The sequence below is a fragment of the Phodopus roborovskii genome, unplaced genomic scaffold (genome assembly GCF_943737965.1).
Source record: "Phodopus roborovskii unplaced genomic scaffold, PHOROB, whole genome shotgun sequence".
NCBI lineage: Eukaryota > Metazoa > Chordata > Mammalia > Rodentia > Cricetidae > Phodopus > Phodopus roborovskii.
In genome coordinates this window covers 23,205,433-23,228,547 of record NW_026125295.1, presented here as the reverse complement: position 1 = coordinate 23,228,547, position 23,115 = coordinate 23,205,433, and the positions used below count along the sequence as shown (strand labels likewise).

At 43.0% G+C, this 23,115-nt stretch overlaps 1 pseudogene; it reads left to right on the top strand.

Annotated features, from left to right (window-relative positions):
• Positions 1-4,751: 4,751 nt before the first annotated feature.
• LOC127234246 (E3 ubiquitin-protein ligase RNF4-like) lies at positions 4,752-11,425 on the top strand (annotated as a pseudogene).
• The last annotated feature ends 11,690 nt before the right edge of the window (positions 11,426-23,115 follow it).

The window sequence follows — 23,115 nt, the reverse complement described above, 5'->3', positions numbered from 1 at the left end:
GATTTGCAAGCTGACAGACACTGCCATTTGTCCAGTGGCCATGGTATGGGCAGGCACAGTTTTCTGTGCCTTGCCAGCCTGGCCAAGTCCATCAGGAAGCACTTTGGCAAGTTCCTTGCTTACCACCCTCCCAACTGTGGAGATGTGTCCTGGTCTCCTGGCCACAGCTACTGATTGCTATGCCACTTCGCAGCTTGGAAATAGTCAAGAACACAGATTGGCATTGTGGGCAGCTGGCCTCTCCATCTACCTAACAAAGAAGGGACAGCAGGTCTCTCCAGAGGAGGCTAAGATAGCATATGTAGGGAATCTTTCCTCTTCTTAGATCTTGGAAGGCTCTTGCTTTTCAAAAGCAATTCAAAATTAAGGAGAAGGCCTATAGGAAATAATAGGCAGGTGATTGATTGGCTACCAGTTGGCTACTGATAGTTCAGTATTACAAGCTTCTTTGTGAAGATCCCCCTAAAGTATTTTGATCTTTAAGATAAGTTAATCCCTTTAGATTTGAAATACTTTTTATGCATTCTTGACATACAGATAAACGTACACAGACATATGACAGATCTCTCTCTCTCTCTCTCTCTCTCTCTCTCTCTCACACACACACACACACACACACAACTTTACTGGGATATGCAAGCATTATAAAAACTGGTTTGTCTCACTAATGAGAATATGAATGTGAACTGATCCCATTTCTTAATAGAACACCATATTCAAAGTGGTTTTACTAGAAACAAATATGCCACTGTGATGATTTTATTCTTATAACTTAATGCTTGAAGTTCATAGAGCACTTACTCAAGCTGAGATCTGGGAGGCAGAGATTGAGTATGGCTTCTACAAACCTCCTATTATGTTCTTCAGCAAGCTGGGAAGCAGATCACAGGTTCATGGCTGCAGAATGGTTCTCAGTAACAGAAAGCAAGAACTTTTGGAGATACTTGTTGGGTCCCATGCTTGAGTTGGGCTAAGACATGGACAAGATGAAAGTTGAGAAAAGCTAGCACTTCCCAGAACCTGGGTCAGTCTGGAACTGCTGGCTCTAAAAAGAGACGAAAAAGATTTGGCTGTGGGCACAACCTTCCAGACTTCAGCACAGGGATGAGCTGGGGGGATGGGGGTTCTGACCTTAAAGTCTGAGAACTACCTTGGTGGAGGAAGTCCTTTTGTGTATATGTTTCTCTTATTTGTTAATGAATAAAACACTGTTGGCCATTAAGGCAGGAAGACAGGAAGGACAGGGAGAGGAGGAGAATTCTGGGAAAGGTAGGCAAGAAGAGTAGCCATGTAGGCTGCCAAAGGAGTAACAGGTCTGGACCCTTCTCTGGTAAAATAAGACCACATGAAAATATTTAGATTAATATGAGTTAATTACTAAGACAGAGCTAGCCAATAAGAAGGCATAGTCATTGGCCAACAGCTTATAACTAATACAGCATCTATGTGTTCATTTGGGGCTGAAGGGTTGGGAGATCAGTTGGGACCAAGAACCTCTCATTTCACTACCTATTAACTTTGAATAATAAAAGGTAGGCCACACCATAGAGCCTCAGGGGTGGCATTCTGTAGATGTTGCTACCTGGTATGATACAAACATCACTCTCATGAACCTTCAGCACTTTTGATTACCTGGAGGATACCTGGGACCTGTCCAGTCATAGGGGCAGCTCACAAGGCTCCATCCTTCCTAGAGGATGTAAGGCAGTTAATGGTTGCTAGGAGAGAGACCTAGCATAAATACCAATACTTCTGTAGGATACCCTTCACCTACACTCAAGTAAGCAACCCTAATTTAACTTGTTGTTCCATCAAGCTAGACTAGAGTGGAATTGTTTCTTGGGTCTATTGTTGACACCCCACATGGGGTGGATAGACCTTTGTTCATCTACCAAGCAGAACTTGATATAGCATGCTATAGTGAAAAGGAGTAGGGGGTGAGGGGATATTCAAGTGCCCAGACGCAGAAGGAAAAGGAAGGCTGATTGAGACTAGGATTTCAGTCTTGAAACTGAATTGTCTGGCTGAACAGCAGGCTTGTAGTATGGAAAGAAAAGGGAGTAAAAAAAAAGCAATGGGTTGTTGACAGGAAGCAGAGGGAGCCATGGAACCCTAACTCATCATCATTCATTTCCAGAGGGGAATTGCTCCACAGATGTGGAGGCCCAGAAGTTGCAGCCGTTTTTGCTGTCATAATGGGCAATTTCATCTGTGACCTAGAGCTGAGGCTCCAGAGTGGATCTGTTTAGGGTTAACGTCTGACTCTGACACACTGTGAGCCTCACCACTTCTCGTCTACAAAGGAGCATGGTAGTGATATCACTTCCCCGACAGGGATGTGTGAGGATCCAATGAGATTATTGAAGCACAGTTGGGCCTTCAGGAAGCCCTTGGCACACATTAGCAATCTAGTAATGGTTTCACTCAGTTCTTCAGCAAATATACCTTGTGTGCTTATTAAGTGCGAGTCAGCCCCAGTGCTCTGTGTGGCACAGGAGTAAACTTAGGGGAATCTTTGCCCTCCAGGAACAGACACCCAGAGGGAGGAAAGAGTGATGAATGGCACTTCCGACACCAGAAGGAAGCATAATGAGAGGAAGCCAGGAGCAGCAAAACCAAAGAAAGTTACCACCTAGGGTGGTCAAGCAAAGCTTCAGGATTCCCAATCTCCCTTTAAGCTGGGAGTGAGGTAAGAAACTAACTTGGTAAAAACCAAGATTATAGACAGAAGGGAAGCTCAGAAAGAGCCAACATGGGCAGCACTGCAACAATTCTAATAAGCAAGGTAATTTGGAAAGAAAGACCAATGTGCTCATGGATGTGGACATTACCATGGGACAGGTCTCAAGGGCTACTGGCACAGTGCTGGAGAAACTGGAGCTTCACAAGTAGTACCAAAAGGCCAGGCCCCTCGCTGGGAATAACGAAGGATCTGGATGCACGCAGTCAGGTCCTGCATCTTGGATAAGTTTCCGTGATACCTTGGGAGGGCATAAGAAGCAAACTATCTAGGAATTCCTGGCAGTAGTCCATGCCAGAGGTAATGGGGCTGCCTGAGAGCAGTGTAGTACAGAAGTAGTTAGAAAACGAACTTGACAGACCTCAAAGGTGAGTTGTATATCCAGCTTGGGGGAGCTGAGTAAGAAGGTGTTGGTCTCTGAAGCAGGTCAAGCAGGGAGAAAGCAGGCTGAGGAAGGGAATCAGGGAGCTTAGATCTGGGAAAGGCTAGGGTGGAGTGGTTTAAAGAACCAGGCATGGGATATTAGGAATAAAGGGGAGGTGAACTTGCTAACAGGCTAAGGAGACTCACCAACCTGACAGCTCCCAGCACAGAGGACTAAAGCCTGGCTCCTGACGCTCTCACTCACCCTTACCATGTTGCCCAGACCTCAAATGTGACTGTCTGCCTGACTTTCCAGTCCTTGCAGATGTGCCTGGTACCATGATAACAACATCTTCTCTGGTCCTCTTGCCTTTTACCTGCTCTCAAATGCATTTTGCTCCTCGTTGCTCCTGCAGACTGACCTTTCTCAGATGCTGCATAAACTGGGTTAGTTCCATGCTTAATAAACTTCAATGGCTCCCTATTGCCTTCAGGATTCCAGTAAATCTTTTCAGTGTGGTGGTTTAATAACTTTCTACTCACATAGTCCCTACATGTTTTTTTCCTAAGGACTGAACAGAAAAGAGAAGCAGAGCAGTCAGTTGCATGGTATTTGGAAATGGTCAAAGGTGGCCTCAGAATTCCTCAACACCCTCCATGACTGTTCTATTGCTGACTTCTTGGCCCCCCGTATTGCCAAGCACCTGAGAACACTAGAATTCAGAAACAGGAAGGTTCACAGTCACTGAATAATTCCTTGTTTTGGGAGGACCTTAGTTGTGTGGCCCTGCTTCTTTTTATAATTTTCTCATTATCACACCTACTGCCATTCCTCAGAGAAGTATTTAGGAACTTCAGGCCTCTGGTGCTATCCTTTCTCCTTTTACAAATTCCTCCTTCATCCCCTTCCATGCCCATAATCTAACATCCTTTCATTTTGGTGCAATTACTATTTACTATTTAGACTTCATCTTAAAACTTTCTCCATCACTTTCCAGAAACATTCTGCCATGACCCTGAATGAGTTTGTCACGGTTCTTCTGCACTCTCCTGGGCTTCCTTTTCCTCTGTAGCATGTTCTCCCTTCTCTTGTCTGTGCTCTCCTCCTCTAATCATCAAGTTCTCTAGGGCAAAGACTGAATCTCATTTGTGTTTATATTACTGCTAATATCAGAATAACCCTGGAGTAGACAGTGGATACACTACTACATAGTGGATATACTACTGTCCATGAAATCCCACGACCAAGCTTGGCTCCCTGACCAAGCAGATGCCAGACCCCCTAAGAGCTTAACTCTCGCCTCCTCCAAAGGGTCAACAATCCTTGCAGTAACAGAGGGCATATGAGCAGGAAGATTCATTGACATACCAGGGGGAGTCACTGTAGGAAAGATGTTGGCTGTAGTGTGGCAGGAATGGGATTATAAACCGAAGCAAGTGAACTTTGGGGAGTTACGTCATTTAATTGTTGTAGTTTGCTGTCTCCGTTATTCTAAGAAACTGGGGGAGGAAATGAACATATAACAGTTAAGCCATTCCCCAGAGGAAAATAGCTTAGTGACTTTCACTTCCACTGGAGACGGTGTCTAAACACTGAATGGAAAAGGAGAAAGTAAATCAATTGGGTAGCTATTTTTGACAGGGTGAAATGGTCTCAGAATCTCTCAATACCCTCAGCCGTTATAATCCAGTAAGTGATACCCTGGTCCTGCACAGCTCAATAAGCCAGACATTTTAGAATTAGAAGGATCTTGTAGACCACGTAATCCACAGCTTCATTTCAAATATCAAAGAGGGAACGCTTTGACGCATAAGTGTACTTGTGCTATATTCAGTGAAGTATAGGTTTCAGGGAGTAAGAAACTGGAAAACGTTTTAAGGGGTTGAAGTAATACCCTGAGGGATGTGGAGCACGAGGCACTCCACCAAGGAGCTCAGAGGCTATATATAAAAACAGATCTTTTAAATGGAAGGTCACCCCAAACCAGGCAGAATCTGACCTGGCCCTTCAGAGATGGAAGTGGACAGCTACCCCAGATATGAGTCAGCCAAGCAAAAAGGGTGGCATGGTGTCCTAGGCACAAAAGAACTACACTAACAAAAATGCAGCTCTTTCCCTGCAGTCCATGTGAAGAAATGGAAGGGAATGTGGTCAGAGGACGCATCCACCACTAGCTACAGAATGGAAGATGGGACATGAAGCCAGTGGGAAGCTACAGTCATGGAGGAGATGCACTGCAGAACGGAGAAAGAGAAGAGAAACCAAAACAACAGAGTTCAGATATGCTGAATATTTGCCTGGAAATACTTGGTTAGGGAGAAAAGAGTCATGGGGTGATGCAGTGTTCTCACTTTGGTGGCTGAGTAAAAGGTGATGCCACTCACCACCTAGGGAACTCCCAAGTCCTATGTCTGACAGAGACAGAAGGAACATGCCATTTAATGGGGACTTACTGTGTTCCAGGCATTAAAATCAGTGGTCCACTTGTTACTGCTCCAACTAACCTTCACTTCAACAGTATATATTAGTAATATTATATTCAATTTACAATTATACTATTGCACACACATGTGTATACTTAAGTGAGTGAGCCCAACTCATGCATGAGGCTGGATAGAAATCAACAAACACTAATGCTAATCAGACATACGAATTGGACAGTAGCCAAAATCTAGATTTCAGGAGAAAGATTCACCCTGCTGACCCAGAGGTCAAGGGAGGAGAAGTTTCAAGATAAAGGGAGTGAGTGATTGGCAACACAAATTCCACTTGGACTAAGGCAAGTGCTGAGATAGGTTACAGGATTTGACCACAGGGATGTTGTTGATCTCAACTAGAGTGACTTGGTAAAGTGGTGAACACAGACTATTTGGGGTTAGCTCCCAAAATGGGATGTGGAGACAGTGAATATAAGCTTTCCCTGAGATATGTAATCTAAAGAGTAGCAAAGAAACAAGACAGTGGAGAGAAACATGGGGTCAAGGACAGGACCAATATTTTAAGGATGGAAGTCTAGGATTTATGTAAAGAGAATGTTGATGTTAAAATAAAGAGAGTTCAGGTCTTAGGTAGAGTGGATGGACACAAGGTAAATGTTCAAGTCATCACAGGCAGAAGATTTGAGTTCAAATGCAGATAAGCAGATACTAGGAGACTGAGGCAAGTTTCTTATTATTTGAATTTCTCAGTAAAAGAAGCTAAATTACAGATATTGAGAGATATTGAGATAAGAGATATTGAGATGCTGAGGAAATGTGTGAAAGAGTTGTCCAGGTCTGGAACCCACTTGAGATCTATGGTAATAAGCTTAAAATAAGGACTAGTGCTCTCCCCAAACCATAGTGAGCCTCTTAGATGCAGAAATACCATGGATGGCCAGGTAGCTTTAGCCAACAGGGAAGACTGAAGTTTAACCAGGGAAGTACCAAGGAAGGGAAAGGAAGTAAAGGTGAATGCAAGAGAGAAACACAGTGATGGACAGAAAGTAAAAAGTTTACTCTGGGCAGAAGTGGCAGACACAAGCTGGAAAGCCCTTGAGTTCAGAATGGCTAAACTGCAGGTAGCTAAAGAAGCAATTTGGAAAGATAGAATTGTCAAGAGTTTGTTGCCCTTAAAACTCTGAGATTGCAAGAATTGACTGATGGCAAGGTTATAGGCATTCCTGTAGGTGAGGGTAACGAAGGTAGAGTTGGAGAAGGTGTCATTGATGAGGAGAGGTCAGTCACGAAGTGGGGTGAGTCATCCCCACAAATGCTGATGCTAGAAAAAAAAGTGATGGAAAATTCAGTGATCCAGGAAAACAAATATTTGATGACTAATAGCTGAAAAGGAGTGAATACAGGTCAGCATATGATCACATCAGAGAGGGTCGAGGGTGTGTTATCAAATAGCATGCAAGGTGACAAACTGGGATAGAGGCTAACGAGGAAGAAGAAAAGCTCATCAGGACATATCAGTGAGGAGGGTGCCTACCTCAAGGGGAAACTCTGAGGGGGGGAAGGCAGCATTCACTTGACAAGGAGGCATCACATCCTGGGTAGATGTCAGGTGTCCTCAAAAGCACACGGGTAGAGGAGTAATTCAGCTGCATTCCAGAAGACCTAGGAGAGCTGGGCAGGGGCTTGGTCAGTGGGCAGTGGTTCAGAGCTGTGTGGATAGACCCTTTGACAAAGCTCATAATAATATAAGGCCTGGTGAGACCAATCACCATTATCTCTCAGGACTGTGATGTCCTCAGATGTCCTGAGGCTGTTCTGCCTGAAGGGCATCCAGGACATTCATGTCTAGAGCAAGGAAGGAGCTGCAGGTCTAAGACAGAGAAAAGGGGTCAAACCGGAGACAAAGGGCTGAAGTCAGGCAACCTAGTCTTGGCTAGTATGGCTGTTGGATTATATGAGATCACCCAATGTTAGGCACCGTGTGAGAGAAGAGAAGTGTGTTCTGTAGAAGCCCCACGTAGTTACCCCAACAGCAAGAGGTGAGAGAGATGATAAGAGCTAAACAAGAGCTAAATCAGAGGAGATGAAAGTCAAAAGCACAGGACCATGATGAGGAGGAGGGCCCTGGCGAAGGCTGCAGAGAAGTCACTTTAGGTAAGCACGGAAAACTTTCCCTTGGGTCTAGCAGAGTGAGCCACTGGTACTGTTGATACTACAGCTCCATGCAGGAGGCCAGACTTTTAGAGCCTGAAGACAACCCCTTCCCATGCCTCCTCCTAGCTAGAGAACTCAGAGAAGCCTGCATGACCACTCCACACCACTGTTACCCAACCCACAACTAGGAACATTAATGCTGGTTCATTGGATTGTCATATATAAATAAAATTAGGTAAAAACAGCATCATGTAAATAAAAGGTATGCCATAAATAATCATGCTAAATATGGCATAAGTGATTGCTGCTGCTTGCTTAGGAAGAACTTGAAAAATAAAGCTGCAATAGGAATGGGTTGTGGAGTTGGTAGAACCGTTTTTATTTTATTTTTATTTTTTCCCATAGAATAGATTCACTGGAGTGGCTGCAGGCTTAGAGATTGAAAATATAGCTGTAAGAAGGGAAGACTACCGTTCCTTGTTGAAGTGAACCCTTGACCCAGGATGTATCCACTCATATTATAAGGAACAGAGCTGACTTGAATAACCTCAAATGCATTTGGAAAAAGTCACAAGGGTTCTCAGAAAGTGTGGCTGCTCAGAAACCTCAAGCGCTGCCATCCACGGCTTCAATGGGCCTTATCGCTCCAGCTGTAATATGCTCTCTGGAATGAAATGCTGTTGATTATACGGCAGGCTATGATTTTCTGATTTGTGCAACAATATCTTGCTGGAAGGAAGATAGATTGTCATGCATTGAATTCCTAATCCAGTGCCTAATTCTGTCCCAGGTACAGTAAATCTTGATGTGTTACCTGAAGGGAAAAGTTCGATTTCTGGAAAATGAATATTATTGAGTTTTCTATGACCCAAAGAGACTAGTGCAGTAGGCGCAGGCTGCGTACTGTGGGTTTTTGCCAGCTGCATTTGGATGCTGCTTCTGAAATCAGCCTGTGTGCATCCTGTGTCCAGTGGCTTTTCAGCTTCAGCAAACTCAAAGCACAACAGTCAGATTAGCAGCTACTCCTCAAAAATTAATATGGAAAAATCCAAGTGTGAATGTCAATGTCATGGATAATAACAGTCTCTCTAGCTTGGGAGAAGAAAAGCTAGGTAAGGTGACCATAAGGGCAGCTGCAGAAGGGTTGTTGGGAAGCAGACATCTATAAACCTGTCTACAGCAACTCAGTTTATTGTCTACTGGAAGTTCACTCTGCTTTTGATGAGCTCAATGGGCAAGAGGAATGGGACACAAAGAAGTCAGGAGAAAGTACCCTCTGCTCTCTTGTCCCTGTCCCTGGAGGCTAGCTGTGGTCCATCCATCCCTGGTACTTAACTATTGGAAACTGTTTTTACTGTTTTCTCTAGAGCAGTCCTTCTCAATCTTCCTAATGTGGCAATCCTTCAATACAGTTCCTCATGTTGTGGTGACCACCAACCATAAAAATATTTGGTTACCACTTTGTAACTGTAATTTTGCTACTATTAAGAATTGTAATGTAAGATCTGATACACGACTAGAATCATTCCACTTGAATGGGGTGACAGCTTCAGTGTAGAGCTGTGATTCCCTATCAATTTCCAAAGACTTTAGGAAAAGTCAGTTATATCTGTCAACTCTGGGAAGGGACAGAAAAATAATGGAAACATTAGTCACTGGAATGTACCTCCCAATAATAGGGACCTAGAAAGACTCTGTGGAAGAACCTAGTATTGCGATGGTTTTGAGATCAGAATGAACTCATTCCCCATAGTTCACTGTGCTCCACATCTTAGCTTGCTCCTTTGCCCACTCCTCCAAGAAATCCTGGGCACAACAAAGTTGAATTGGTATAAAGAGACATAAGATTCTTAATTACTCTCCAACAAGAAGTGAGACATTGAGGGTAAAGGGGGGAGAGGTAGAAATCTGAGCAAGTGGGGTGGGGGAGTGACCTAATGTGGACTGAAGTAGGTCAGACATAGAATGGAAGAGAGTCTAGGGCTATGTTACAGAGGGGTCTAAGGGCCAGATCCAGGACTTTGAATGCACTATAGTATGCAGTATAGTATTTAAGTATTTGTATTAGCCTACCCTTGGAGGTTCTCATGGATACACCGTCAGCTGCAGCCACTAAGAGCACCACCTGTGCCTATTCACTATATTCCCCTTTAAAAGGGCTCTGCCCACCTCCTGTCTTTCTCTCCCTCTGTCTGTCTGTCTGTCTGTCTGTCTGTCTATCTGTCTGTCTCTTTCTCTCTTCCTCTCTTTCCTCTCTCCCACCTCTCCTGTCCCTGGACACCAGTTTCCTTGTTCCCTTTCCCATCCTTCTGGTTCCTTTCATCTAATAATAATAATAATAATAATAATAATAATAATAATAATAACCCTGCTTGAATTCTGTTGCATGGTGTCTTTCTCATGTCACTTTTTAAAAATTACAATAGTGGGAACTGATAGCTCTGGATCGGAAGAGAATTAACAAAAAACTGTTATAAGACATGGTTGCTAAAAATGATAATGTTCTTTAATGCCTATTGTTTGAATCGTGAGCATTGTTGGGGCTAATCATTATTTCTTGGAGAATGTTATTAATATGTGTGCATCTATTTCATAGATAATATAAACAAGGTCATCTGGGTGTATTTTCCATTTCAAATAGCCCATTTAGCTGAGAAACTCATAATTGTGTCCCTGCTGAATCTATCACAATGCTCTGGGTACTGTGAGGCTGCAATACACAGAATCATATTTCTGCCTCTAGCTGAAAACTTTGGATGTAGAAAGATAAGGTAAGAATAATTCACAGGAGTCCTGCTTGAGTGGGTCGCCTCACCGGCTGGCTCCAGCTCCTTGCTGGAGCACATTGGCTGTGGCATCTGCCTGATCTCACCAACTCCAAAACTTGAAAACACTGGATATCTAGTTGGCTCTATCTAAATTGTAAGCCACAGAATGAGTATTCGGTGGGCCTGAGGGACTGAGAACATTCCACCTCCCCATAAACCTTGGCGAATATCAATCACTTCTTTTTCTGTGGATTGAAGCCAGAGAGCATAGTGAGTACAAAAGACCCTCAAAGAAAATGGCGTGGTGGAACTGTAAGTTCTAGGCAAACCCAGAAACAACTTCAACCCCTGAGGTTTCCTCGGAAGCAGAATCGATAGATCTCATGGAAACTGCTGGAGATGAAATTGTGGACTTCACCTGTGAAAGTTTAGAGCCTGTGGTTGTGGTTGTTGAAGAAAGGAGAAGGCCAAGAAGAAATGGGAGGAGGTTGCGCCAAGACCATGCTGACAGTTGTGTGGTGAGTAGTGATGACGAGGAACCGTCTAGAAACAAAGATGTGTATGAGACTACTCACCTTCTCAAGGCACCAAGGATGAGGGAGCTACAGGACCCAGGCCCTCGGGTACTGCCAGTTGTCCAATTTGCATGGATAGATACTCTGAGACTGAGAATATGACCACGTCTTCTGTAGCCAGTACCTCTGTGATTCTCTTAAGAATGCTAACACTTGCCCAACTTGTAGGAAAAAGATCAACCGTAAATGGTACCATCCCATTTATATATGAAATGTTCAGAACTGCTCAGGATAGACCAATGGACAGACAGCCAGGCTGGATTTTCTGCATGGTATCTGTCTCCAGTTTCCTGAGCTCAAAAAGACTTTAAAAAATCAATGTCTTATGTAAACTGCTCTTTGTTTTCCAGCCCCTTAGATCCTTTGGTTTCCTCCAGTTTGATGCTATGGAGGATCCAGGGACCCTCCCAGGTCAGCTCAGCATCTCTGCTCCTCTGGGTGTTTTGAGCCCAGAGTAGGAGAAAAGGAATCAGGCATATTGGAGGTTGAATATCATGGCTCCAGCCTTTTTATAGAGCTTACATGTTGGCTGAGAAGTTTCCATGTTGGGAAAGTTTGCCCCAACTCTTCTGGGTGCATAACTCTCCCAAGGCATCTGCCAGTTAGCTATTCTGACTGCCACACAGTGACCTGGCCAGACACTGATAAGCCCAGCTGGTGGACTTTTATTTTTCCTTTGAGAGCAGAGGTGACCTGTGATTCTGCCTGCACCTTATCATTGATGCGCAGTGTCTTCTGCAAGTCAGGAGATCTCTGCAGGGCGACCACGTTTCCTAAGAATGAGAAAGTGCAATAAAGCCCGTTCCTCACTGGTTCTCCAGCAATCTGGAAGGTGTAGCACTGCTAGTGTCCTCGGCCCAATGTTGTCCATCCCACCCCATCTCTGTCCACAAACTGCTCTCAGAGAGCCTACCCGTGCTCCAAAGTTCTTTGCCTGGCACAGAACAGTCAGGGCCAATAGGACAAGCAAGTTTTTGAGTGTCCTCTTTTCTGCTGTTGTCCACAGTGTTGTCCACAGTGCTCTCCAAACCTCAGTTTTTCAGTTCCTAATGTCTGCCTAAGCATAGAAACCAGGAGGTGATAGCAGGAACTGTGGCCTTATCAGCTGTTCACTTCCATGCTTTTGCCCAAGTCACTGTTGCCCTGTTTCAGAGGTGTTGCCCTACTCAACCCGTCACTACCCTGGCTTCTCCACACCCCTTGAGTAGGTAGATATTTTCCAAAGCTCTTCTGGCCAGTTGGGCTTTGATCCTCTGGACTTTTGACTGCTCTGTAGGTTTTGGGCAACAAAGCATGGTACCTCTTCCTCCCCATGGGACCACAAAGCAATCTCTGCTCCACTCCATATGTGTGGGAGCCTCTGGTGCTCTCGGAGGCAGTGAGGTGGTAAATAGCCCCTGGGGACACCAGACACAGGTGGCTCATAGAGGATAGGCCTTCAGTGCTAGCTTTCCTCCAAACTACTTCCTCAGAGGGCTTCAAGCCAAACCAGTAGCCTTTTTGTGTGAAACATCTTTGAGGTGGGAAAGGGACCACTGGAGCTTTGCTAGCAATGACTGACTTTCAGGTTACCTTTCTGAGGGAACAGGGACTCAGGACAGAATTCACTTTAAATGGAGCTGAAGGAGTGTCTCTCCTCTATGTGAAAAGAAAATAGTTTTATGCTTTCATTCTGACTTTTTAACTGTCTGACTTCCAGTTAGTTAGAATGAGAGTAATTTTTTTACATGGACTCAAAGGGTAGGAACATTAGCTCTCATCATTGCGTTGTGTGGTGTGTGCCATTGAATTCCACGTGGGCCTCATGGACTTGCTCTTGTTAGTTCTAATTATAGCCCGATTTCAAGGAGCCAAGGTGACCATGCAGCCAGTTCCCCGGGAAATATTGTGACACCCACTTACAAATTAGTTTTCTTCCTAAAGACAGTTTATGAAGTTGGTCATGAAAGTTCTATTACTTCACCCTAAATTAAATCGAGAAAAAGATGTGTTTATTTCTACTAATCGGAAACTGTGCCAACAGGAAAAGATTAGTATAAAAAAAAATCCCTTTCTTTTTTTCTTAATGTATATAGCTTAACTCTTTCTTCGTTACATTTAAACTGTGCTCATCGATATCAGTCTGTTTTGGACTTCTGCTAGTGTTATAGATGGAAATAAAACAATTTGAACAACAACAAAAAAATTCATTACCACAAACATCCAATTTAGTAAAGACATGAGGGCACCTTGGAGGTCGTTGGGTACAGGAACCTACGGGAGATTGCAGATAGCCTTCAAGCCTAAGATAGATCCTGGACCTCATAGCTACCTTGGAGGTGGGCCTCCCAGACTCCCTTTGTTGAGTACTATTCCAGGGTGCCTGCTGCTACTCTGACCTGGTACCCAGATATGCTTGGTTTCAATCAGACCAAGGTCTATATGGTATGATGCTTTTCCTGACTGTTGACATTCAATTCTCATCCCCATCCCTATGTTCTATCTCATTGGTTTCCTTCTTTCTCCCTTCCTTTCCATGTTTATCAAATATTTGTTATGCTACTATGTGTCAGACAATGTCTGAAATCAGTCCCAACAGATGGTCACCCTCCTCTTGTAGAACTTGGGCAATAAAAACAGAAAAAACACACACATAGCCAAATATTAAGTAAAGTTTAAGATAGACAAGTACTGTGAAGACAATTGTCAAAATGAAAGCTATAAAGGGCCAATGTTTACATTAGGTAATCTTGTACTAGTAAATTGTCCCTCTAATCTATTTTAATGGGTTCTAAGAGGTAAATTTTAAGAGGATTCTCTGACAACTGTGTGAAGATGCATAGGAAGTGTCAACAATAGGAATAACAATAGGAGGCTATAGCAATGAACCGGGTGAGAGGCAACAATGACTGGACCAGAACAGCAGGGTGGAGAAACAGAGAAGCTGAAATGATATGAAGAGGTTATGGCTGGCCAGATGAAGAGAAGTGCCATGAAAGAAGGGGAAAAGCAACCCCTTACAACGAGTAGAACATGTGGTGGTTGAACAATGAGTAGAACGTTGGTGGAATGGTTTGGGGAAGAGTAGGAGGTGTGGTTGTGCTGTAGGAGGTATGTCACTGGGGGTAGAGGTATCAAAAGACCACACCATTCTCTGTTATTTTTCGCTGCTTCATGCTTGGCTCTCAAGATGTGAGTTCTCAGCTACTGCTCCAGCACCATGCCTGCCTGCTGAATGGATTCACTCATTCTCTGAAACTGTAGGCTTCCAATTAAATCTTTTCTTTCATAAATTGCCTTGGCCATTTATCACTTTAAGGGAAATGTCACTAAGATAGAGTAAGACATGGGTGAAGTGAGCTCTGGAAACATCAGTTGTAAGGTTTGATATGTGATTTGTGATGTCTTTGAACTTCCTAGGTTGCTCAAAACTGAAGTATTGAGGGTGCTCTGGGCTACTCCAGGCATTAATGTCCAGAAACCCATCAAATGAGCTTAAGTAAAAATGAGAGAAACTTACCAAAACCCAAAGCAGGTCTCCCATAGCCTGACAGTCTGAACCAGCAGTTTCAAGTACATTATGTACCCTGTCTCTCTTCCTCCCTCTTCCCATCTTTCTCTCTCTTCTCTTGAACTACCTTAGTTTTGTGTACATATGCATATGTATGTAGCGCAGGTACATATATGTGTGCAAAGTCACATGCACATGCATGGCCATGCATGAGGATGGAGCCTAAAGTTGGACCTCAGATGTAGGTTCTAGTTTCTCAAATACTGACCACCTTGATTATTACTATTATTATTACTTGTCCTTGTTTTGAAGCAGGTTCTTTATTGACTTGGCACTCACCAACTGGTTTAGGCTGGTTAGCCAGGCAACTCCAGCATATATCTGTCTCTACATCCCAGTTCTCATACAACAACCATGCATCAACCCATGTGACTTTTTTTTTTTTTTACATAGATTCTTGGTCTTGAACTCATGTCTTCCTGTTTCTGCATCAAACACTTCACTGACTGAGTTCTCTCTATAGCCCCAAACCTTCCCCCCATTTATGCTGTTTAAATTTCACTGCTTTTGTGTCTAAGTGACCAAACAGCTTTCTCATTCTGCCTTCGTAGTATTTTCCAGTTCACCTGCCTAACAGATACTGACCAGCAATGCTGAACCATAATTCCAAATTCCTTAGGAGAGAGGATCTGTTTGGCCCACTTTGGGCCAGATATTCATTTATGAATGAATTCTTCCATAACTAGGAATGCACAATCCAAAGGCAGGGAGATGCCAGAGAGTTTAGATGTGATTGTAACTGGGTGGTGGCTCAGAATATAATCCCAGCCCTGGGTGAGGGGCTGCTAGCACAGGATAATTGCCATGAGTTTGAGGCTACCCTGATCTTCATAATGATTTATCAGCCAGCCAAGGGTACAGAGTGAGACCTTGCCAGAAAACAAGCAAACAAAACCTCAGTGGTTATAGTTAATTGTATGATACTGAGAGAGGAGAACTTGAAAAAAAAAAGATAAAATACTCAATACTTGGAAATGTCACAGACATCTATAAATACCAGCAGAGTCAACAGTAGAATAAGGAACCCTAACAAAGCTGATGGGTTTAAGAGCTACCTCAAAAATCATCTCTTTATACTAGTAATAGTCAACAGAATCTTAAAAGATACAAATCATAATTGTAAAATTTTTATAAAATATATAAGATGTTAAAACTTCTGTGGAGGAAAGCTTAAAGTTCTAAAAATAAATAAATAAACACATAAATAAATAATGTGGGCTAGAGAGATGGCACAGCCATTAAAGGTTAAATATAAAAGGTTAAAATATAAAAAATAAAATACCGGTATAAATGATACTCTGCCTAAGAGCTCTGTGCCACAGTTCCAGATGGCTCAGCTGAGTTCTTCAAGAACACAGTACTTACTTTTCATATGTTCATTGGCCATTTGTACTTCATCCTTTGTGGGCAGCCTGCTCATTTCATCAGCCCATCCATTGACTGGGTTGTTTGATTTCTCAATATTTCATTTGTGGCTTTCTTTAAGTGTTCTAGATATCAATCTGTCTGCAGTGTAATTAACAAAGATTTTCTCCCATTCTGTAGGCTGTCTCTCCACTCAATTAGACATGGAAGTAGAAGTGAAATAGTCTAAGGGAACAGGGGAGAAAGACAAGGAAAGGGGTGGAGCATGGTGAACAGAACACGCCAAAGTCTGTCATATGGTCGTCTGGAAAAATCCTTATGGAACACAGGACTGCGTGTAATAAATGCATGCCAACAAAATTTAAGGATACCAAATGTACTGAAATCAGTCTATAAATTCAGTACAATTCCCAGCAATTTTCTAGGCAGAGCTTAAAGGAGTTTTTGAAGTATGTCATACAGTTTACGTGGGGGAAGGACAGCAGAAAGAATTCCCTGTAGAGTGTTCAGAGCTTCCACACGCAGTGCCTGGAGACAGCTGGGGAACTGTCCCTTGTTCCTCAGTTGACCTGCAGATGTGATGCAACCCAATCAAAAATTTCAGGATGCTTTTTATAAAGAAAATAAAATGGTGATCCTGAACTATAAGTGGAAATGTGAAAGATCTGGAAAAGCCAAGACAGTGTGGAAAGAAAAGGGTGAAAATGACTATACTACCAAAATCTACAATGAGAGTCAAGTAATTGGGATGCTATGCTGCTTGTTGGTATATACATTAACAGAAAAGGAAATCCCAAATATGTCTGTGGTATACTGATATTTTACCAAGGTCCCTCACCAACTCCATAGGAAAGAAAACATTTTTAAAAGAACATTGAAATTTCTGCAGTGGGGAAATTCACGTTCACATTCATCTCCAGCTTACAATCAAAAAATTGAGATTGCACACTTCACTGTAGGTAGTAGTACCATAAACTTTCTTAATTGAACTAAAACACAGCTTTGTGATCATGACTGGTGACCTAGTTAGTTTCAGCTGTCAGTTTAACTCAGCCTAGAGTAATCTGAGGGAGTCTCGGTGGGTGGAGGATTTCCCAGATCAGATTGGCCTGTGGCCACATCTGTGAGGGGTTGCTTGCTTAGTGATGGAAGTAGGAGGCCCTAGCCCACTCTGGGCAGCACCATCCCTAGGCAAGAGGATCCCTGCTCTATAAAAGAGCTAGCTGAGCATAAGCCATTGAGCAGGACAGAGCAGAGCCATGCACCTCGATGATTTATACCTTTGAGCCTGCCCTGACTTTTTAGTGGGGGATTGTCACCTGGAAGTTTGAGCCAAATAAATCCTTTCATCCCCAAGGCAGAGTGTTTACCACAGCAGCAGGAAGCAAATCAGAACAGGTGGGTAAGAGCCTCTTAATCAAAACTCAAAAGCAATTAACTCTAATTTTCAATTTTAAAAACTCAGTAAATTGGGAACCCATGAAATTAAAACTTTCTACTAACAAGAATGAAAGGGCAAGGCAGACTGGAAAAAAAAAAAACAAAAAACAAAACAAAAAAAACCACAAAAACAAAAACAAAAACAAAAAACAAAACACTTTCATTTGTCTGGCAAAAGCTTCAAACTCAAAGAGTTGAAAAAAGAAAGAAAACTGAACTTTCTTTCTTTTTTTGATGATTTTTTAAAATTTTATTTATTTATTTATTTATTTACATAGTGTTCCCAGTTCCCTCTCCCTCCCTTCCTCCCTACCTCCCTCTTTCCCTCTCTCCCTCCCTCACATGCACCCTGACCACTCTCCCCTACCATCAACCTCCCCCCCACCCCCCCACCCCCTCACCCCCCCCACCCCCTCACCCCCCCCCAGACTCCACATGTAGGGTGATGGTATCACGGAGGGGTCATTTGAAGTAGGGACTAGGACTTCTCTCCAGTCTCTATGTTAAGGGAGTATCATTTAAATTTGAAACAAGCTTGTTTTACATGTCAATCCCAGTTCCAGCACCCTCCCTTCCTTCCCTGTTCCCCCTAACTCCCACCCCATCCCTCTGCTCCCCAGGGAGGGTGAGGCCTTCCATGGGGATCTTCAAAGTCTGTCATATCATTTGGAACAGGGCCTAGGCCCTTCCCTGTGTATCTAGGCTGAGGGAGTATCTTTCTATGTGGAATGGGCTCCCAAAGTCCATTCCTATACTAGGGATAAATACTGATCCATTATCAGAGGCCCCATAGACTGCCCAGGCCTCCTAATTGACACCCACATTCAGGGGGTCTGGGTCGGTCTTCTGCTGGCTTCCCAGCTATCAGACTGGACTGCACAAGCTATCCCTTGTTCAAGTCAGCTGTCCCTGTGGATTTCTATAGCCTGGTCTTGACCCCTTTGCTCATCCCTCCTCCCTCTCTGCAACTAGATTCCAGGAGTTTGGCAAGTGTTTAGCTGTGGCTGTCTGCTTCTGCTTCCATCAGCTACTAGATGAAGGCTCTGGGATGTCATATAAGGTAGTCATCAATCTCATAATTGGGGAAGGACATTTAAGGTAGTATGGCGGTTCCTTGGAAAAAATGGGAATCAGGCTACCTCAAGATCCAGTAATTTCACTCTTAAGCATATACCCAAAAGATTCACATCCATACAATAAGAACATCTGTTCAACTACATTCACAGCAGCATTATTTGCAATAGCCAGAACCTGGAAGCAACTAAATGCCCCTCAACTGAAGAATGGATGAAGACATGTAGTACATTTACACAATGGAGTACTACTCAGCAGAAAAAAACAAAACAAACAAACAAACAAACAAAAAGAACACAATGGAAATTCACAGGCAAATGGTTGGAACTAAAAGAAACCATCCTAGGTGATGTAACCCAGTCACAAAAAGACAAACACAGATGTACTCACTCATATATGGGTTTTAGACATAAAGCAAAGGATTACCAGCCAGAAAAGCTAGGAAACAAGAAGAACCCTGAGAGACATTCATGGTCCCCTGGAGAAGAGGAAAGGGACAAGATCTCCCAAGCAAATTGGGAGCATGGGGGGAGGGGAGAGGGAGTTAGGAGGAAGAGGAGGGGAGAGGTGGGCATGAGGGAGCAGGAAGATTGAGTTGGGGAAAGAACAGAGGAGAGCAAGAAAAGAGATACCATAATAGAGGGAGCCATTATAGGTTTTAAGAGAAATCCGGCACTAGGGAAATGTCCAGAGATCTACAAGAATGACCCCAACTAAGCAATAGTGGAGAAAAAGGAACTTTCTTATAAGTCAACCTTGGAAGCACAACCCAAGAAAAAAATTCAATCAAGTATCTTTAAAGACTAGCCAATAAGGTGCTCAATATCACTAGTCATCAGGGAAATGTAAATCAAGAGTAAAACAGGGAATGTTCCATGCTCACAGGCATGGCTTCTATTGAAACCCTGGGAACACCCAGTGTCAGTAGAGGTGGGGCAGCTAGGACTCCAGGACTTCAAGGTAGAGCGTTACTATTACAATGATTTTGAAATGTGTTTGTCTTTTTTTTTTTTTTTTTTTTTTTTTTTTAAGGTAAATGTAAGCCTACTCTAAGAAAGAGAAATCTTTTACTTGGATATTTTACAAAGAAAAATGGAAAACATGTCCACAAGCCTTTTACTATAATGTGTATAATGACCTTTCACATTATATAAAAAATTATGAGTAGTGCCAATGTCCATCAACCAGAAAATGAAAAATATTTACTTTGCAATAAAATGGATCAAATATTAATACCTGCAACAACAACGACTGATGATAAACCTAGAAGATAGCAATAACCTAACTCCATTGATGTGAAGTTCTCAATAAAGTAAAGAAAACAATCTATGGAAGTTATAAACAGAAAATAACTATGGTGGGTGGGAGATTGACAAAAAGCCACAAGAAAAAAATGGGGGAGGGATAATAAAAGTATTTTACATTTTAGGTTCTCTCAGATGATTACAAGATTTTATACTTTTACATAAATTGTTGAGGTGTTCCTTGAAATATAATCACGGAGAGATGATAAACATTCAGTTGAATGAACTTGAACCTATAACTTTTGATGTATGCAAGTTATACCTCAATGACTTCTATGGAAGAAATAAAAAATCTATAGTTAAATAAAAACAACCCAGAGAAGAAAAATAAACAGGATAAACCCACTTTATCAGATAATAAAATAGACTATAAAGCCAAAGTAATAAAAACATTCAGGTACCAGCCTACAAACAAAATACAGATCAATAGCACACAACATAGCGCCAAGACAGAGCCATTATCATATTTCTTGTGTGATAAAAGCAATACAAAGCAAAGATAATATTGTTTAGTAACAGTATTGGAGAAGCCAGAGCACAGGGAAAGTAAAGCCAGATCCTTACCTAATATAGAACTCTTTCCTAATGGATGAAAGACCTAAATGCATAAAATAACCATCTAAAATGGTCAGAATTAAATACAGAAGAATGTATTTCAACACAGAAATAGAGAACCACCTTCTGAAACAGTACTTCAAAAGCACAAACCGCTGTAGGTAGACTCAACTACATCAAAATTATGCAATTTTCAGTTGGGTGAGAGAGATTTAGGAAGTGTTCATAGGTGACAGAATGAAAGAATATATTTTTGACATTTGATATCAACAGAGAAGCTATTACTTAGAGGCTATGAGAAAGCCAGTCAAAAGGCAAGTAAACAATTAATATATTCAAATGCTGTGGCTTAACAGCTTTGAAAAGGAAACTCAAAGGGCATATTATATGAAGCATACGACAATATTCAACCACTTTAGTAATCAAAAAATGTTAACAATTTTATTGGATCTTTATTAAGCTGCTAAAACTGGGAAACTAGATAATGCCAGGATCCAGTGGGAAGGTTAAGAACATTGCAATTTCCATGTGCTACTGTACAGCCATTCCAGAAACCAGCCTGATGGTCAGCCATCATCAAATTAGGTACACAAATATCTGAAGCTCCATGCTAGGTCTCAAAGCTGGGACAAATGGCTGAGGTGCCTGTTTAACATATCAAAGTGGACCTGGCTACCAGCTTCTCCCTGTATCCCTCAGGCCCTACCTGGTTGCCATACCCTGCTTCCTACCCTAAACATCTCCTGCCCAGGGGCTGTGCTGCCCTTGCGTATATAATCCAGTGATTTTGGTTCCTCCTTCTCTTTTTGGCCTCCTGGATGCTGCACCTGGTTCCCCTCTTTTCCCTCCTTCTTCCCCACCCTTCTCCTCATAGGACTGAGGATCAGGTCCACTCTGGACTCTTCCAGATGTCCCAGCTATGCTCTTCCATTATCCACAATAAACCCTCTCTACCACACCTAGGAGCAGTCATGTCCTTTCCTTTTTTATTTCTTTTCTTTTTTGTGGGGGGAGTCATCAGGTGCTGGAACCGGGACCAGACATGTTTCTTTCCTTTTTTATTTCTCTTTTCATTTACCCCACTGCTCTGTTCCTGGATGTAAGCCCCGAGACATGTTCAGCCATGTCCAAAGGGCACACTATTTCAGGTTTCAGGGGTGGAAGAGTGTCTATGTAAATCTTAGTGGATGCTCACAGTGGCCCATGCGTGTGGCTCAAATATCTACAAGTCAGAGTTAGTGCCAAGGAAGTGTGTTAGTCCTCAGTTTTATTTGAGAATGTTTGAAGCTCCAAGCATCTAAACAATTCACCCAAGGTTGCAGCTTGCAAGAGGCAGCTCCGGTGTTCAGACTCAGTATCAAAATGGGTCATTCCTTCACTGCCCCATTCCACCCCAGGCCAAGCCAGTCTTCTCAGCTGGGTGGCTGCCAGGGCTTCCCACTGGACCTCCTAGCCCACCCTAGGCTTTCCCACCCATACCCCTGGAGTGACTGCTTACAATCCATATCTAATCCTGACACCGCACAGCTCAAAACTTTTCATGAAGCTATTCTGGTCCTATGACACTCAGAATGAAATACAAGATGCCCTGTGTCCTGCAAGCCCTGGAAGCCTGGATCCCAGCTCTCATGTTCCATCTGGTTCTTTCAGCCTAGCTATACCAAACATTTGGCTCTTCATTAAACAGCTCTAGAGCACTCCAGCCCCAGGGCCCTCCCACTGGCCTTCTCCATGTTTTGCATCCTTCTGCATCAATTCTCCTGGTCTCACGGCACAGAGGACAGCCTTCCTCAGAATAGCCTCTGATGGCCACCATATCTGAAATAGACCATCTTCTACTATTGTTAAAATGTAATGCTACGCCTTGCTTTGCTTTTGCTACAGAACCCTATCCCATATTTTTGTTTGTTTCTTGGGTTCCATCTCCCATATTAGAATGGAGATAGACACCACTCTGACCTGCAATCTGCCCAAAGCCTCATTCAGGAGGTACAGAGGAGTATTTGGGTGTCTGAACCCTAAATCTATGTCCCTTCCGAGGACCACTTATGGATTCTAAATTCAGCTGAAGATTGTACGTGGCCAATGGGACCAACAGTGAATGCCACCTTAAATGGGGAGCAGGTCTGTAAACCAGAGAGGAACTGTTTACACTGAGCCAGGTTGTAGGAAGAAAGGGAACTGAAGCTCTGAGATCTCAGTGTCAAGGCTCTGAGCTTTCTGTCCCAAAAAATGAAACCAACTGTCCAATCTTGCCCCCTCCCTCAGGCAGCCATCTTCTCCGAGCCTGTTCTCAGGAGCCCCAGGGGTGAAAGAGACTTCACAAAGGGCCCACAGAAATCCCTTTCCTGAGTCTACTGGGCAACACAATAAGAAATGCATCCTTATTGTGAGCATAAATTTCTCTGCTGCAATTTTATCTCATTTCCTCCCAGTAATGTACTAAATAATCGAGAAATAAATAAAGGGATAAAGTGCTATGGAAATACCACACATCTCCCCAAATCAAACAGGAGACTTCATCCTGGATTGTAATGGTGCCTCTCTTGTTAATCCCAGCTTGCTCTCCGAATCTGGCTCTTGGGGCTGAGTTTGGCAATCAGCCTCCATAAAAATGCCACTTTCTGTAGTCTCTCCTAAAGGAGCTATTGAGAGGATCATTAGGAGGAGAGCCTCCTCAGTGGGAAGGAGAACAAATCATTTCTCCAACAACATAATGTTCTTCTTCTAAAAGCACATCCCTACCCATTTCCACACCCATGAAATGTGACATTAGGAGACCCCAGGA